We start from the raw sequence: 14,347 nt of genomic DNA, 5'->3' as shown, positions 1-14,347 counted from the left end.
CTGCTTAGCTTCCGAGATCAGACGAGATCGGGCGTACCCAGGCTGATATGGCCGTAAGCGAGAAACAATCTCTTGCTACAACATATATAGTCAAAGTGAGTCTGATAAAACAGACATTTAGTCAATTCATCATTAAATGCTTACTACAAGGCAGTGTTGCTGATGAAATAGTGCAAGAGCACACCCTCGTGGACAAAATGCTTACAGCACCTGGTATTTCCAGGCGGTCTCCCATCCAAGTACTAACCAGGCCCGACCCTGCTTAGCTTCCGAGATCAGACGAGATCGGGCGTACCCAGGCTGGTATGGCCGTAAGCGAGAAACAATCTCTTGCTACAACATATATAGTCAAAGTGAGTGTGATAAACAGACATTGCATTTTCAACAATTAGATAAGCAGCTTGAACTTTGTGTCACTGAAAAAGTAGAAGAAATTACAAACACTGTTCCCATCACTTTTTAGCACAGGTAGTTGGATAAAATACAAACTTTATTTCCTTTCATCATTTGAACAGGGCCAAGGAGCACAAAGCACACACAAGCTGCATTCAGCAACAATATTCTTGTTTGTCTTATAAATACAAGGCAGATGCTAATTGAAAACACAAGGAAATTTGATCCTATTAAAAAGGCAGGAAGCTGCATTTAGTCAATTCATCATTAAATGCTTACTACAAGGCAGTGTTGCTGATGAAATAGTGCAAGAGCACACCCTCGTGGACAAAATGCTTACAGCACCTGGTATTCCCAGGCGGTCTCCCATCCAAGTACTAACCAGGCCGGACCCTGCTTAGCTTCCGAGATCAGACGAGATCGGGCGTACCCAGGCTGATATGGCCGTAAGCGAGAAACAATCTCTTGCTACAACATATATAGTCAAAGTGAGTCTGATAAAACAGACATTTAGTCAATTCATCATTAAATGCTTACTACAAGGCAGTGTTGCTGATGAAATAGTGCAGGGGCACACCCTCGTGGACAAAATGCTTACAGCACCTGGTATTCCCAGGCGGTCTCCCATCCAAGTACTAACCAGGCCCGACCCTGCTTAGCTTCCGAGATCAGACGAGATCGGGCGTACCCAGGCTGGTATGGCCGTAAGCTAGAAACAATCTCTTGCTACAACATATATAGTCAAAGTGAATCTGATAAAACAGACATTTAGTCAATTCATCATTAAATGCTTAATACAAGGCAGTGTTGCTGATGAAATAGTGCAAGAGCACACCCTCGTGGACAAAATGCTTACAGCACCTGGTATTCCCAGGCGGTCTCCCATCCAAGTACTAACCAGGCCCGACCCTGCTTAGCTTCCGAGATCAGACGAGATCGGGCGTACCCAGGCTGGTATGGCCGTAAGCGAGATACAATCTCTTGCTACAACATATATAGTCAAAGTGAGTCTGATAAAACAGACATTTAGTCAATTCATCATTAAATGCTTAATACAAGGCAGTGTTGCTGATGAAATAGTGCAAGAGCACACCCTCGTGGACAAAATGCTTACAGCACCTGGTATTCCCAGGCGGTCTCCCATCCAAGTACTAACCAGGCCCGACCCTGCTTAGCTTCCGAGATCAGACGAGATCGGGCGTACCCAGGCTGGTATGGCCGTAAGCGAGATACAATCTCTTGCTACAACATATATAGTCAAAGTGAGTCTGATAAAACAGACATTTAGTCAATTCATCATTAAATGCTTAATACAAGGCAGTGTTGCTGATGAAATAGTGCAAGAGCACACCCTCGTGGACAAAATGCTTACAGCACCTGGTATTCCCAGGCGGTCTCCCATCCAAGTACTAACCAGGCCCGACCCTGCTTAGCTTCCGAGATCAGACGAGATCGGGCGTACCCAGGCTGGTATGGCCGTAAGCGAGAAACAATCTCTTGCTACAACATATATAGTCAAAGTGAATCTGATAAAACAGACATTTAGTCAATTCATCATTAAATGCTTAATACAAGGCAGTGTTGCTGATGAAATAGTGCAAGAGCACACCCTCGTGGACAAAATGCTTACAGCACCTGGTATTCCCAGGCGGTCTCCCATCCAAGTACTAACCAGGCCCGACCCTGCTTAGCTTCCGAGATCAGACGAGATCGGGCGTACCCAGGCTGGTATGGCCGTAAGCGAGAAACAATCTCTTGCTACAACATATATAGTCAAAGTGAGTGTGATAAACAGACATTGCATTTTCAACAATTAGATAAGCAGCTTGAACTTTGTGTCACTGAAAAAGTAGAAGAAATTACAAACACTGTTCCCATCACTTTTTAGCACAGGTAGTTGGATAAAATACAAACTTTATTTCCTTTCATCATTTGAACAGGGCCAAGGAGCACAAAGCACACACAAGCTGCATTCAGCAACAATATTCTTGTTTGTCTCATAAATACAAGGCAGATGCTAATTGAAAACACAAGGAAATTTGATCCTATTAAAAAGGCAGGAAGCTGCATTTAGTCAATTCATCATTAAATGCTTACTACAACGCAGTGTTGCTGATGAAATAGTGCAAGACCACACCCTCGTGGACAAAATGCTTACAGCACCTGGTATTTCCAGGCGGTCTCCCATCCAAGTACTAACCAGGCCGGACCCTGCTTAGCTTCCGAGATCAGACGAGATCGGGCGTACCCAGGCTGATATGGCCGTAAGCGAGAAACAATCTCTTGCTACAACATATATAGTCAAAGTGAGTCTGATAAAACAGACATTTAGTCAATTCATCATTAAATGCTTACTACAAGGCAGTGTTGCTGATGAAATAGTGCAAGAGCACACCCTCGTGGACAAAATGCTTACAGCACCTGGTATTTCCAGGCGGTCTCCCATCCAAGTACTAACCAGGCCCGACCCTGCTTAGCTTCCGAGATCAGACGAGATCGGGCGTACCCAGGCTGGTATGGCCGTAAGCGAGAAACAATCTCTTGCTACAACATATATAGTCAAAGTGAGTGTGATAAACAGACATTGCATTTTCAACAATTAGATAAGCAGCTTGAACTTTGTGTCACTGAAAAAGTAGAAGAAATTACAAACACTGTTCCCATCACTTTTTAGCACAGGTAGTTGGATAAAATACAAACTTTATTTCCTTTCATCATTTGAACAGGGCCAAGGAGCACAAAGCACACACAAGCTGCATTCAGCAACAATATTCTTGTTTGTCTTATAAATACAAGGCAGATGCTAATTGAAAACACAAGGAAATTTGATCCTATTAAAAAGGCAGGAAGCTGCATTTAGTCAATTCATCATTAAATGCTTACTACAAGGCAGTGTTGCTGATGAAATAGTGCAAGAGCACACCCTCGTGGACAAAATGCTTACAGCACCTGGTATTCCCAGGCGGTCTCCCATCCAAGTACTAACCAGGCCGGACCCTGCTTAGCTTCCGAGATCAGACGAGATCGGGCGTACCCAGGCTGATACGGCCGTAAGCGAGAAACAATCTCTTGCTACAACATATATAGTCAAAGTGAGTCTGATAAAACAGACATTTAGTCAATTCATCATTAAATGCTTACTACAAGGCAGTGTTGCTGATGAAATAGTGCAAGAGCACACCCTCGTGGACAAAATGCTTACAGCACCTGGTATTTCCAGGCGGTCTCCCATCCAAGTACTAACCAGGCCCGACCCTGCTTAGCTTCCGAGATCAGACGAGATCGGGCGTACCCAGGCTGGTATGGCCGTAAGCGAGAAACAATCTCTTGCTACAACATATATAGTCAAAGTGAGTGTGATAAACAGACATTGCATTTTCAACAATTAGATAAGCAGCTTGAACTTTGTGTCACTGAAAAAGTAGAAGAAATTACAAACACTGTTCCCATCACTTTTTAGCACAGGTAGTTGGATAAAATACAAACTTTATTTCCTTTCATCATTTGAACAGGGCCAAGGAGCACAAAGCACACACAAGCTGCATTCAGCAACAATATTCTTGTTTGTCTTATAAATACAAGGCAGATGCTAATTGAAAACACAAGGAAATTTGATCCTATTAAAAAGGCAGGAAGCTGCATTTAGTCAATTCATCATTAAATGCTTACTACAAGGCAGTGTTGCTGATGAAATAGTGCAAGAGCACACCCTCGTGGACAAAATGCTTACAGCACCTGGTATTCCCAGGCGGTCTCCCATCCAAGTACTAACCAGGCCCGACCCTGCTTAGCTTCCGAGATCAGACGAGATCGGGCGTACCCAGGCTGGTATGGCCGTAAGCGAGAAACAATCTCTTGCTACAACATATATAGTCAAAGTGAGTGTGATAAACAGACATTGCATTTTCAACAATTAGATAAGCAGCTTGAACTTTGTGTCACTGAAAAAGTAGAAGAAATTACAAACACTGTTCCCATCACTTTTTAGCACAGGTAGTTGGATAAAATACAAACTTTATTTCCTTTCATCATTTGAACAGGGCCAAGGAGCACAAAGCACACACAAGCTGCATTCAGCAACAATATTCTTGTTTGTCTCATAAATACAAGGCAGATGCTAATTGAAAACACAAGGAAATTTGATCCTATTAAAAAGGCAGGAAGCTGCATTTAGTCAATTCATCATTAAATGCTTACTACAACGCAGTGTTGCTGATGAAATAGTGCAAGACCACACCCTCGTGGACAAAATGCTTACAGCACCTGGTATTTCCAGGCGGTCTCCCATCCAAGTACTAACCAGGCCGGACCCTGCTTAGCTTCCGAGATCAGACGAGATCGGGCGTACCCAGGCTGATATGGCCGTAAGCGAGAAACAATCTCTTGCTACAACATATATAGTCAAAGTGAGTCTGATAAAACAGACATTTAGTCAATTCATCATTAAATGCTTACTACAAGGCAGTGTTGCTGATGAAATAGTGCAAGAGCACACCCTCGTGGACAAAATGCTTACAGCACCTGGTATTTCCAGGCGGTCTCCCATCCAAGTACTAACCAGGCCCGACCCTGCTTAGCTTCCGAGATCAGACGAGATCGGGCGTACCCAGGCTGGTATGGCCGTAAGCGAGATACAATCTCTTGCTACAACATATATAGTCAAAGTGAGTCTGATAAAACAGACATTTAGTCAATTCATCATTAAATGCTTAATACAAGGCAGTGTTGCTGATGAAATAGTGCAAGAGCACACCCTCGTGGACAAAATGCTTACAGCACCTGGTATTCCCAGGCGGTCTCCCATCCAAGTACTAACCAGGGCCGACCCTGCTTAGCTTCCGAGATCAGACGAGATCGGGCGTACCCAGGCTGGTATGGCCGTAAGCGAGATACAATCTCTTGCTACAACATATATAGTCAAAGTGAGTCTGATAAAACAGACATTTAGTCAATTCATCATTAAATGCTTAATACAAGGCAGTGTTGCTGATGAAATAGTGCAAGAGCACACCCTCGTGGACAAAATGCTTACAGCACCTGGTATTCCCAGGCGGTCTCCCATCCAAGTACTAACCAGGCCAGACCCTGCTTAGCTTCCGAGATCAGACGAGATCGGGCGTACCCAGGCTGGTATGGCCGTAAGCGAGAAACAATCTCTTGCTACAACATATATAGTCAAAGTGAGTGTGATAAACAGAGATTGCATTTTCACCAATTAGATAAGCAGCTTGAACTTTGTGTCACTGAAAAAGTAGAAGAAATTACAAACACTGTTCCCATCACTTTTTAGCACAGGTAGTTGGATAAAATACAAACTTTATTTCCTTTCATCATTTGAACAGGGCAAAGGAGCACAAAGCACACACAAGCTGCATTCAGCAACAATATTCTTGTTTGTCTTATAAATACAAGGCAGATGCTAATTGAAAACACAAGGAAATTTGATCCTATTAAAAAGGCAGGAAGCTGCATTTAGTCAATTCATCATTAAATTCTTACTACAAGGCAGTGTTGCTGATGAAATAGTGCAGGGGCACACCCTCGTGGACAAAATGCTTACAGCACCTGGTATTCCCAGGCGGTCTCCCATCCAAGTACTAACCAGGCCCGACCCTGCTTAGCTTCCGAGATCAGACGAGATCGGGGGTACCCAGGCTGGTATGGCCGTAAGCGAGAAACAATCTCTTGCTACAACATATATAGTCAAAGTGAATCTGATAAAACAGACATTTAGTCAATTCATCATTAAATGCTTAATACAAGGCAGTGTTGCTGATGAAATAGTGCAAGAGCACACCCTCGTGGACAAAATGCTTACAGCACCTGGTATTCCCAGGCGGTCTCCCATCCAAGTACTAACCAGGCCCGACCCTGCTTAGCTTCCGAGATCAGACGAGATCGGGCGTACCCAGGCTGGTATGGCCGTAAGCGAGAAACAATCTCTTGCTACAACATATATAGTCAAAGTGAGTGTGATAAACAGACATTGCATTTTCAACAATTAGATAAGCAGCTTGAACTTTGTGTCACTGAAAAAGTAGAAGAAATTACAAACACTGTTCCCATCACTTTTTAGCACAGGTAGTTGGATAAAATACAAACTTTATTTCCTTTCATCATTTGAACAGGGCCAAGGAGCACAAAGCACACACAAGCTGCATTCAGCAACAATATTCTTGTTTGTCTCATAAATACAAGGCAGATGCTAATTGAAAACACAAGGAAATTTGATCCTATTAAAAAGGCAGGAAGCTGCATTTAGTCAATTCATCATTAAATGCTTACTACAACGCAGTGTTGCTGATGAAATAGTGCAAGACCACACCCTCGTGGACAAAATGCTTACAGCACCTGGTATTTCCAGGCGGTCTCCCATCCAAGTACTAACCAGGCCGGACCCTGCTTAGCTTCCGAGATCAGACGAGATCGGGCGTACCCAGGCTGATATGGCCGTAAGCGAGAAACAATCTCTTGCTACAACATATATAGTCAAAGTGAGTCTGATAAAACAGACATTTAGTCAATTCATCATTAAATGCTTACTACAAGGCAGTGTTGCTGATGAAATAGTGCAAGAGCACACCCTCGTGGACAAAATGCTTACAGCACCTGGTATTTCCAGGCGGTCTCCCATCCAAGTACTAACCAGGCCCGACCCTGCTTAGCTTCCGAGATCAGACGAGATCGGGCGTACCCAGGCTGGTATGGCCGTAAGCGAGAAACAATCTCTTGCTACAACATATATAGTCAAAGTGAGTGTGATAAACAGACATTGCATTTTCAACAATTAGATAAGCAGCTTGAACTTTGTGTCACTGAAAAAGTAGAAGAAATTACAAACACTGTTCCCATCACTTTTTAGCACAGGTAGTTGGATAAAATACAAACTTTATTTCCTTTCATCATTTGAACAGGGCCAAGGAGCACAAAGCACACACAAGCTGCATTCAGCAACAATATTCTTGTTTGTCTTATAAATACAAGGCAGATGCTAATTGAAAACACAAGGAAATTTGATCCTATTAAAAAGGCAGGAAGCTGCATTTAGTCAATTCATCATTAAATGCTTACTACAAGGCAGTGTTGCTGATGAAATAGTGCAAGAGCACACCCTCGTGGACAAAATGCTTACAGCACCTGGTATTCCCAGGCGGTCTCCCATCCAAGTACTAACCAGGCCGGACCCTGCTTAGCTTCCGAGATCAGACGAGATCGGGCGTACCCAGGCTGATATGGCCGTAAGCGAGAAACAATCTCTTGCTACAACATATATAGTCAAAGTGAGTCTGATAAAACAGACATTTAGTCAATTCATCATTAAATGCTTACTACAAGGCAGTGTTGCTGATGAAATAGTGCAGGGGCACACCCTCGTGGACAAAATGCTTACAGCACCTGGTATTCCCAGGCGGTCTCCCATCCAAGTACTAACCAGGCCCGACCCTGCTTAGCTTCCGAGATCAGACGAGATCGGGCGTACCCAGGCTGGTATGGCCGTAAGCTAGAAACAATCTCTTGCTACAACATATATAGTCAAAGTGAATCTGATAAAACAGACATTTAGTCAATTCATCATTAAATGCTTAATACAAGGCAGTGTTGCTGATGAAATAGTGCAAGAGCACACCCTCGTGGACAAAATGCTTACAGCACCTGGTATTCCCAGGCGGTCTCCCATCCAAGTACTAACCAGGCCCGACCCTGCTTAGCTTCCGAGATCAGACGAGATCGGGCGTACCCAGGCTGGTATGGCCGTAAGCGAGATACAATCTCTTGCTACAACATATATAGTCAAAGTGAGTCTGATAAAACAGACATTTAGTCAATTCATCATTAAATGCTTAATACAAGGCAGTGTTGCTGATGAAATAGTGCAAGAGCACACCCTCGTGGACAAAATGCTTACAGCACCTGGTATTCCCAGGCGGTCTCCCATCCAAGTACTAACCAGGCCCGACCCTGCTTAGCTTCCGAGATCAGACGAGATCGGGCGTACCCAGGCTGGTATGGCCGTAAGCGAGATACAATCTCTTGCTACAACATATATAGTCAAAGTGAGTCTGATAAAACAGACATTTAGTCAATTCATCATTAAATGCTTAATACAAGGCAGTGTTGCTGATGAAATAGTGCAAGAGCACACCCTCGTGGACAAAATGCTTACAGCACCTGGTATTCCCAGGCGGTCTCCCATCCAAGTACTAACCAGGCCCGACCCTGCTTAGCTTCCGAGATCAGACGAGATCGGGCGTACCCAGGCTGGTATGGCCGTAAGCGAGAAACAATCTCTTGCTACAACATATATAGTCAAAGTGAATCTGATAAAACAGACATTTAGTCAATTCATCATTAAATGCTTAATACAAGGCAGTGTTGCTGATGAAATAGTGCAAGAGCACACCCTCGTGGACAAAATGCTTACAGCACCTGGTATTCCCAGGCGGTCTCCCATCCAAGTACTAACCAGGCCCGACCCTGCTTAGCTTCCGAGATCAGACGAGATCGGGCGTACCCAGGCTGGTATGGCCGTAAGCGAGAAACAATCTCTTGCTACAACATATATAGTCAAAGTGAGTGTGATAAACAGACATTGCATTTTCAACAATTAGATAAGCAGCTTGAACTTTGTGTCACTGAAAAAGTAGAAGAAATTACAAACACTGTTCCCATCACTTTTTAGCACAGGTAGTTGGATAAAATACAAACTTTATTTCCTTTCATCATTTGAACAGGGCCAAGGAGCACAAAGCACACACAAGCTGCATTCAGCAACAATATTCTTGTTTGTCTCATAAATACAAGGCAGATGCTAATTGAAAACACAAGGAAATTTGATCCTATTAAAAAGGCAGGAAGCTGCATTTAGTCAATTCATCATTAAATGCTTACTACAACGCAGTGTTGCTGATGAAATAGTGCAAGACCACACCCTCGTGGACAAAATGCTTACAGCACCTGGTATTTCCAGGCGGTCTCCCATCCAAGTACTAACCAGGCCGGACCCTGCTTAGCTTCCGAGATCAGACGAGATCGGGCGTACCCAGGCTGATATGGCCGTAAGCGAGAAACAATCTCTTGCTACAACATATATAGTCAAAGTGAGTCTGATAAAACAGACATTTAGTCAATTCATCATTAAATGCTTACTACAAGGCAGTGTTGCTGATGAAATAGTGCAAGAGCACACCCTCGTGGACAAAATGCTTACAGCACCTGGTATTTCCAGGCGGTCTCCCATCCAAGTACTAACCAGGCCCGACCCTGCTTAGCTTCCGAGATCAGACGAGATCGGGCGTACCCAGGCTGGTATGGCCGTAAGCGAGAAACAATCTCTTGCTACAACATATATAGTCAAAGTGAGTGTGATAAACAGACATTGCATTTTCAACAATTAGATAAGCAGCTTGAACTTTGTGTCACTGAAAAAGTAGAAGAAATTACAAACACTGTTCCCATCACTTTTTAGCACAGGTAGTTGGATAAAATACAAACTTTATTTCCTTTCATCATTTGAACAGGGCCAAGGAGCACAAAGCACACACAAGCTGCATTCAGCAACAATATTCTTGTTTGTCTTATAAATACAAGGCAGATGCTAATTGAAAACACAAGGAAATTTGATCCTATTAAAAAGGCAGGAAGCTGCATTTAGTCAATTCATCATTAAATGCTTACTACAAGGCAGTGTTGCTGATGAAATAGTGCAAGAGCACACCCTCGTGGACAAAATGCTTACAGCACCTGGTATTCCCAGGCGGTCTCCCATCCAAGTACTAACCAGGCCGGACCCTGCTTAGCTTCCGAGATCAGACGAGATCGGGCGTACCCAGGCTGATACGGCCGTAAGCGAGAAACAATCTCTTGCTACAACATATATAGTCAAAGTGAGTCTGATAAAACAGACATTTAGTCAATTCATCATTAAATGCTTACTACAAGGCAGTGTTGCTGATGAAATAGTGCAAGAGCACACCCTCGTGGACAAAATGCTTACAGCACCTGGTATTTCCAGGCGGTCTCCCATCCAAGTACTAACCAGGCCCGACCCTGCTTAGCTTCCGAGATCAGACGAGATCGGGCGTACCCAGGCTGGTATGGCCGTAAGCGAGAAACAATCTCTTGCTACAACATATATAGTCAAAGTGAGTGTGATAAACAGACATTGCATTTTCAACAATTAGATAAGCAGCTTGAACTTTGTGTCACTGAAAAAGTAGAAGAAATTACAAACACTGTTCCCATCACTTTTTAGCACAGGTAGTTGGATAAAATACAAACTTTATTTCCTTTCATCATTTGAACAGGGCCAAGGAGCACAAAGCACACACAAGCTGCATTCAGCAACAATATTCTTGTTTGTCTTATAAATACAAGGCAGATGCTAATTGAAAACACAAGGAAATTTGATCCTATTAAAAAGGCAGGAAGCTGCATTTAGTCAATTCATCATTAAATGCTTACTACAAGGCAGTGTTGCTGATGAAATAGTGCAAGAGCACACCCTCGTGGACAAAATGCTTACAGCACCTGGTATTCCCAGGCGGTCTCCCATCCAAGTACTAACCAGGCCCGACCCTGCTTAGCTTCCGAGATCAGACGAGATCGGGCGTACCCAGGCTGGTATGGCCGTAAGCGAGAAACAATCTCTTGCTACAACATATATAGTCAAAGTGAGTGTGATAAACAGACATTGCATTTTCAACAATTAGATAAGCAGCTTGAACTTTGTGTCACTGAAAAAGTAGAAGAAATTACAAACACTGTTCCCATCACTTTTTAGCACAGGTAGTTGGATAAAATACAAACTTTATTTCCTTTCATCATTTGAACAGGGCCAAGGAGCACAAAGCACACACAAGCTGCATTCAGCAACAATATTCTTGTTTGTCTCATAAATACAAGGCAGATGCTAATTGAAAACACAAGGAAATTTGATCCTATTAAAAAGGCAGGAAGCTGCATTTAGTCAATTCATCATTAAATGCTTACTACAACGCAGTGTTGCTGATGAAATAGTGCAAGACCACACCCTCGTGGACAAAATGCTTACAGCACCTGGTATTTCCAGGCGGTCTCCCATCCAAGTACTAACCAGGCCGGACCCTGCTTAGCTTCCGAGATCAGACGAGATCGGGCGTACCCAGGCTGATATGGCCGTAAGCGAGAAACAATCTCTTGCTACAACATATATAGTCAAAGTGAGTCTGATAAAACAGACATTTAGTCAATTCATCATTAAATGCTTACTACAAGGCAGTGTTGCTGATGAAATAGTGCAAGAGCACACCCTCGTGGACAAAATGCTTACAGCACCTGGTATTTCCAGGCGGTCTCCCATCCAAGTACTAACCAGGCCGGACCCTGCTTAGCTTCCGAGATCAGACGAGATCGGGCGTACCCAGGCTGATATGGCCGTAAGCGAGAAACAATCTCTTGCTACAACATATATAGTCAAAGTGAGTCTGATAAAACAGACATTTAGTCAATTCATCATTAAATGCTTACTACAAGGCAGTGTTGCTGATGAAATAGTGCAAGAGCACACCCTCGTGGACAAAATGCTTACAGCACCTGGTATTTCCAGGCGGTCTCCCATCCAAGTACTAACCAGGCCCGACCCTGCTTAGCTTCCGAGATCAGACGAGATCGGGCGTACCCAGGCTGGTATGGCCGTAAGCGAGATACAATCTCTTGCTACAACATATATAGTCAAAGTGAGTCTGATAAAACAGACATTTAGTCAATTCATCATTAAATGCTTAATACAAGGCAGTGTTGCTGATGAAATAGTGCAAGAGCACACCCTCGTGGACAAAATGCTTACAGCACCTGGTATTCCCAGGCGGTCTCCCATCCAAGTACTAACCAGGGCCGACCCTGCTTAGCTTCCGAGATCAGACGAGATCGGGCGTACCCAGGCTGGTATGGCCGTAAGCGAGATACAATCTCTTGCTACAACATATATAGTCAAAGTGAGTCTGATAAAACAGACATTTAGTCAATTCATCATTAAATGCTTAATACAAGGCAGTGTTGCTGATGAAATAGTGCAAGAGCACACCCTCGTGGACAAAATGCTTACAGCACCTGGTATTCCCAGGCGGTCTCCCATCCAAGTACTAACCAGGCCAGACCCTGCTTAGCTTCCGAGATCAGACGAGATCGGGCGTACCCAGGCTGGTATGGCCGTAAGCGAGAAACAATCTCTTGCTACAACATATATAGTCAAAGTGAGTGTGATAAACAGAGATTGCATTTTCACCAATTAGATAAGCAGCTTGAACTTTGTGTCACTGAAAAAGTAGAAGAAATTACAAACACTGTTCCCATCACTTTTTAGCACAGGTAGTTGGATAAAATACAAACTTTATTTCCTTTCATCATTTGAACAGGGCAAAGGAGCACAAAGCACACACAAGCTGCATTCAGCAACAATATTCTTGTTTGTCTTATAAATACAAGGCAGATGCTAATTGAAAACACAAGGAAATTTGATCCTATTAAAAAGGCAGGAAGCTGCATTTAGTCAATTCATCATTAAATTCTTACTACAAGGCAGTGTTGCTGATGAAATAGTGCAGGGGCACACCCTCGTGGACAAAATGCTTACAGCACCTGGTATTCCCAGGCGGTCTCCCATCCAAGTACTAACCAGGCCCGACCCTGCTTAGCTTCCGAGATCAGACGAGATCGGGGGTACCCAGGCTGGTATGGCCGTAAGCGAGAAACAATCTCTTGCTACAACATATATAGTCAAAGTGAATCTGATAAAACAGACATTTAGTCAATTCATCATTAAATGCTTAATACAAGGCAGTGTTGCTGATGAAATAGTGCAAGAGCACACCCTCGTGGACAAAATGCTTACAGCACCTGGTATTCCCAGGCGGTCTCCCATCCAAGTACTAACCAGGCCCGACCCTGCTTAGCTTCCGAGATCAGACGAGATCGGGCGTACCCAGGCTGGTATGGCCGTAAGCGAGAAACAATCTCTTGCTACAACATATATAGTCAAAGTGAGTGTGATAAACAGACATTGCATTTTCAACAATTAGATAAGCAGCTTGAACTTTGTGTCACTGAAAAAGTAGAAGAAATTACAAACACTGTTCCCATCACTTTTTAGCACAGGTAGTTGGATAAAATACAAACTTTATTTCCTTTCATCATTTGAACAGGGCCAAGGAGCACAAAGCACACACAAGCTGCATTCAGCAACAATATTCTTGTTTGTCTCATAAATACAAGGCAGATGCTAATTGAAAACACAAGGAAATTTGATCCTATTAAAAAGGCAGGAAGCTGCATTTAGTCAATTCATCATTAAATGCTTACTACAACGCAGTGTTGCTGATGAAATAGTGCAAGACCACACCCTCGTGGACAAAATGCTTACAGCACCTGGTATTTCCAGGCGGTCTCCCATCCAAGTACTAACCAGGCCGGACCCTGCTTAGCTTCCGAGATCAGACGAGATCGGGCGTACCCAGGCTGATATGGCCGTAAGCGAGAAACAATCTCTTGCTACAACATATATAGTCAAAGTGAGTCTGATAAAACAGACATTTAGTCAATTCATCATTAAATGCTTACTACAAGGCAGTGTTGCTGATGAAATAGTGCAAGAGCACACCCTCGTGGACAAAATGCTTACAGCACCTGGTATTTCCAGGCGGTCTCCCATCCAAGTACTAACCAGGCCCGACCCTGCTTAGCTTCCGAGATCAGACGAGATCGGGCGTACCCAGGCTGGTATGGCCGTAAGCGAGAAACAATCTCTTGCTACAACATATATAGTCAAAGTGAGTGTGATAAACAGACATTGCATTTTCAACAATTAGATAAGCAGCTTGAACTTTGTGTCACTGAAAAAGTAGAAGAAATTACAAACACTGTTCCCATCACTTTTTAGCACAGGTAGTTGGATAAAATACAAACTTTATTTCCTTTCATC

General features: G+C 43.4%; 31 non-coding genes and 10 pseudogenes across 31 annotated transcripts; all 41 read right to left on the bottom strand.

The window, feature by feature from the left end:
• Window positions 1–59, bottom strand: part of LOC145870696 (uncharacterized) — a 119-nt pseudogene extending 60 nt beyond the window's left edge.
• Window positions 60–198: 139 nt separating this feature from the next.
• LOC145868165 (5S ribosomal RNA) lies at window positions 199–317 on the bottom strand. Its single transcript, XR_014384159.1, has one exon. It is a non-coding gene; the product is annotated as a 5S ribosomal RNA (ribosomal RNA).
• Window positions 318–726: 409 nt separating this feature from the next.
• On the bottom strand, window positions 727–845 carry LOC145870146 (5S ribosomal RNA). The gene has a single exon (XR_014386142.1). It is a non-coding gene; the product is annotated as a 5S ribosomal RNA (ribosomal RNA).
• A 139-nt stretch (window positions 846–984) lies between these two features.
• Window positions 985–1,103, bottom strand: LOC145873415 (5S ribosomal RNA). The gene has a single exon (XR_014389050.1). It is a non-coding gene; the product is annotated as a 5S ribosomal RNA (ribosomal RNA).
• Window positions 1,104–1,242: 139 nt separating this feature from the next.
• On the bottom strand, window positions 1,243–1,361 carry LOC145873414 (5S ribosomal RNA). Its single transcript, XR_014389049.1, has one exon. It is a non-coding gene; the product is annotated as a 5S ribosomal RNA (ribosomal RNA).
• Window positions 1,362–1,500: 139 nt separating this feature from the next.
• Window positions 1,501–1,619, bottom strand: LOC145873412 (5S ribosomal RNA). The gene has a single exon (XR_014389047.1). It is a non-coding gene; the product is annotated as a 5S ribosomal RNA (ribosomal RNA).
• A 139-nt stretch (window positions 1,620–1,758) lies between these two features.
• LOC145873411 (5S ribosomal RNA) lies at window positions 1,759–1,877 on the bottom strand. The gene has a single exon (XR_014389046.1). It is a non-coding gene; the product is annotated as a 5S ribosomal RNA (ribosomal RNA).
• Window positions 1,878–2,016: 139 nt separating this feature from the next.
• On the bottom strand, window positions 2,017–2,135 carry LOC145873410 (5S ribosomal RNA). The gene has a single exon (XR_014389045.1). It is a non-coding gene; the product is annotated as a 5S ribosomal RNA (ribosomal RNA).
• Window positions 2,136–2,544: 409 nt separating this feature from the next.
• LOC145870695 (uncharacterized) lies at window positions 2,545–2,663 on the bottom strand (annotated as a pseudogene).
• A 139-nt stretch (window positions 2,664–2,802) lies between these two features.
• On the bottom strand, window positions 2,803–2,921 carry LOC145868164 (5S ribosomal RNA). The gene has a single exon (XR_014384158.1). It is a non-coding gene; the product is annotated as a 5S ribosomal RNA (ribosomal RNA).
• Window positions 2,922–3,330: 409 nt separating this feature from the next.
• On the bottom strand, window positions 3,331–3,449 carry LOC145870624 (uncharacterized; annotated as a pseudogene).
• A 139-nt stretch (window positions 3,450–3,588) lies between these two features.
• On the bottom strand, window positions 3,589–3,707 carry LOC145868163 (5S ribosomal RNA). The gene has a single exon (XR_014384157.1). It is a non-coding gene; the product is annotated as a 5S ribosomal RNA (ribosomal RNA).
• Window positions 3,708–4,116: 409 nt separating this feature from the next.
• On the bottom strand, window positions 4,117–4,235 carry LOC145873409 (5S ribosomal RNA). The gene has a single exon (XR_014389044.1). It is a non-coding gene; the product is annotated as a 5S ribosomal RNA (ribosomal RNA).
• Window positions 4,236–4,644: 409 nt separating this feature from the next.
• Window positions 4,645–4,763, bottom strand: LOC145870694 (uncharacterized; annotated as a pseudogene).
• A 139-nt stretch (window positions 4,764–4,902) lies between these two features.
• LOC145868162 (5S ribosomal RNA) lies at window positions 4,903–5,021 on the bottom strand. Its single transcript, XR_014384156.1, has one exon. It is a non-coding gene; the product is annotated as a 5S ribosomal RNA (ribosomal RNA).
• Window positions 5,022–5,160: 139 nt separating this feature from the next.
• On the bottom strand, window positions 5,161–5,279 carry LOC145868548 (5S ribosomal RNA). The gene has a single exon (XR_014384544.1). It is a non-coding gene; the product is annotated as a 5S ribosomal RNA (ribosomal RNA).
• A 139-nt stretch (window positions 5,280–5,418) lies between these two features.
• LOC145868930 (5S ribosomal RNA) lies at window positions 5,419–5,537 on the bottom strand. The gene has a single exon (XR_014384925.1). It is a non-coding gene; the product is annotated as a 5S ribosomal RNA (ribosomal RNA).
• Window positions 5,538–5,946: 409 nt separating this feature from the next.
• Window positions 5,947–6,065, bottom strand: LOC145874952 (5S ribosomal RNA). Its single transcript, XR_014390586.1, has one exon. It is a non-coding gene; the product is annotated as a 5S ribosomal RNA (ribosomal RNA).
• A 139-nt stretch (window positions 6,066–6,204) lies between these two features.
• LOC145873408 (5S ribosomal RNA) lies at window positions 6,205–6,323 on the bottom strand. Its single transcript, XR_014389043.1, has one exon. It is a non-coding gene; the product is annotated as a 5S ribosomal RNA (ribosomal RNA).
• A 409-nt stretch (window positions 6,324–6,732) lies between these two features.
• Window positions 6,733–6,851, bottom strand: LOC145870692 (uncharacterized; annotated as a pseudogene).
• A 139-nt stretch (window positions 6,852–6,990) lies between these two features.
• Window positions 6,991–7,109, bottom strand: LOC145868161 (5S ribosomal RNA). The gene has a single exon (XR_014384155.1). It is a non-coding gene; the product is annotated as a 5S ribosomal RNA (ribosomal RNA).
• Window positions 7,110–7,518: 409 nt separating this feature from the next.
• Window positions 7,519–7,637, bottom strand: LOC145870144 (5S ribosomal RNA). The gene has a single exon (XR_014386140.1). It is a non-coding gene; the product is annotated as a 5S ribosomal RNA (ribosomal RNA).
• Window positions 7,638–7,776: 139 nt separating this feature from the next.
• On the bottom strand, window positions 7,777–7,895 carry LOC145873407 (5S ribosomal RNA). The gene has a single exon (XR_014389042.1). It is a non-coding gene; the product is annotated as a 5S ribosomal RNA (ribosomal RNA).
• Window positions 7,896–8,034: 139 nt separating this feature from the next.
• Window positions 8,035–8,153, bottom strand: LOC145873406 (5S ribosomal RNA). The gene has a single exon (XR_014389041.1). It is a non-coding gene; the product is annotated as a 5S ribosomal RNA (ribosomal RNA).
• A 139-nt stretch (window positions 8,154–8,292) lies between these two features.
• LOC145873405 (5S ribosomal RNA) lies at window positions 8,293–8,411 on the bottom strand. Its single transcript, XR_014389040.1, has one exon. It is a non-coding gene; the product is annotated as a 5S ribosomal RNA (ribosomal RNA).
• A 139-nt stretch (window positions 8,412–8,550) lies between these two features.
• Window positions 8,551–8,669, bottom strand: LOC145873404 (5S ribosomal RNA). Its single transcript, XR_014389039.1, has one exon. It is a non-coding gene; the product is annotated as a 5S ribosomal RNA (ribosomal RNA).
• A 139-nt stretch (window positions 8,670–8,808) lies between these two features.
• LOC145873403 (5S ribosomal RNA) lies at window positions 8,809–8,927 on the bottom strand. The gene has a single exon (XR_014389038.1). It is a non-coding gene; the product is annotated as a 5S ribosomal RNA (ribosomal RNA).
• A 409-nt stretch (window positions 8,928–9,336) lies between these two features.
• LOC145870691 (uncharacterized) lies at window positions 9,337–9,455 on the bottom strand (annotated as a pseudogene).
• Window positions 9,456–9,594: 139 nt separating this feature from the next.
• LOC145868160 (5S ribosomal RNA) lies at window positions 9,595–9,713 on the bottom strand. Its single transcript, XR_014384154.1, has one exon. It is a non-coding gene; the product is annotated as a 5S ribosomal RNA (ribosomal RNA).
• A 409-nt stretch (window positions 9,714–10,122) lies between these two features.
• LOC145870623 (uncharacterized) lies at window positions 10,123–10,241 on the bottom strand (annotated as a pseudogene).
• A 139-nt stretch (window positions 10,242–10,380) lies between these two features.
• On the bottom strand, window positions 10,381–10,499 carry LOC145868159 (5S ribosomal RNA). Its single transcript, XR_014384153.1, has one exon. It is a non-coding gene; the product is annotated as a 5S ribosomal RNA (ribosomal RNA).
• A 409-nt stretch (window positions 10,500–10,908) lies between these two features.
• Window positions 10,909–11,027, bottom strand: LOC145873401 (5S ribosomal RNA). Its single transcript, XR_014389036.1, has one exon. It is a non-coding gene; the product is annotated as a 5S ribosomal RNA (ribosomal RNA).
• Window positions 11,028–11,436: 409 nt separating this feature from the next.
• On the bottom strand, window positions 11,437–11,555 carry LOC145870690 (uncharacterized; annotated as a pseudogene).
• A 139-nt stretch (window positions 11,556–11,694) lies between these two features.
• On the bottom strand, window positions 11,695–11,813 carry LOC145870689 (uncharacterized; annotated as a pseudogene).
• A 139-nt stretch (window positions 11,814–11,952) lies between these two features.
• Window positions 11,953–12,071, bottom strand: LOC145868158 (5S ribosomal RNA). The gene has a single exon (XR_014384152.1). It is a non-coding gene; the product is annotated as a 5S ribosomal RNA (ribosomal RNA).
• Window positions 12,072–12,210: 139 nt separating this feature from the next.
• Window positions 12,211–12,329, bottom strand: LOC145868546 (5S ribosomal RNA). The gene has a single exon (XR_014384542.1). It is a non-coding gene; the product is annotated as a 5S ribosomal RNA (ribosomal RNA).
• A 139-nt stretch (window positions 12,330–12,468) lies between these two features.
• LOC145868929 (5S ribosomal RNA) lies at window positions 12,469–12,587 on the bottom strand. The gene has a single exon (XR_014384924.1). It is a non-coding gene; the product is annotated as a 5S ribosomal RNA (ribosomal RNA).
• A 409-nt stretch (window positions 12,588–12,996) lies between these two features.
• On the bottom strand, window positions 12,997–13,115 carry LOC145874951 (5S ribosomal RNA). The gene has a single exon (XR_014390585.1). It is a non-coding gene; the product is annotated as a 5S ribosomal RNA (ribosomal RNA).
• Window positions 13,116–13,254: 139 nt separating this feature from the next.
• On the bottom strand, window positions 13,255–13,373 carry LOC145873400 (5S ribosomal RNA). The gene has a single exon (XR_014389035.1). It is a non-coding gene; the product is annotated as a 5S ribosomal RNA (ribosomal RNA).
• Window positions 13,374–13,782: 409 nt separating this feature from the next.
• Window positions 13,783–13,901, bottom strand: LOC145870688 (uncharacterized; annotated as a pseudogene).
• A 139-nt stretch (window positions 13,902–14,040) lies between these two features.
• Window positions 14,041–14,159, bottom strand: LOC145868157 (5S ribosomal RNA). The gene has a single exon (XR_014384151.1). It is a non-coding gene; the product is annotated as a 5S ribosomal RNA (ribosomal RNA).
• Between the last annotated feature and the right edge of the window lie 188 nt (window positions 14,160–14,347).

Source organism: Salmo salar, unplaced genomic scaffold (genome assembly GCF_965601325.2).
Source record: "Salmo salar unplaced genomic scaffold, fSalSal1 ptg000293l, whole genome shotgun sequence".
In the NCBI taxonomy this organism is placed as follows: Eukaryota; Metazoa; Chordata; class Actinopteri; order Salmoniformes; family Salmonidae; genus Salmo; species Salmo salar.
Note: the sequence above shows the minus strand (reverse complement) of the source record. Positions and strands in the feature narration are given on the sequence as shown.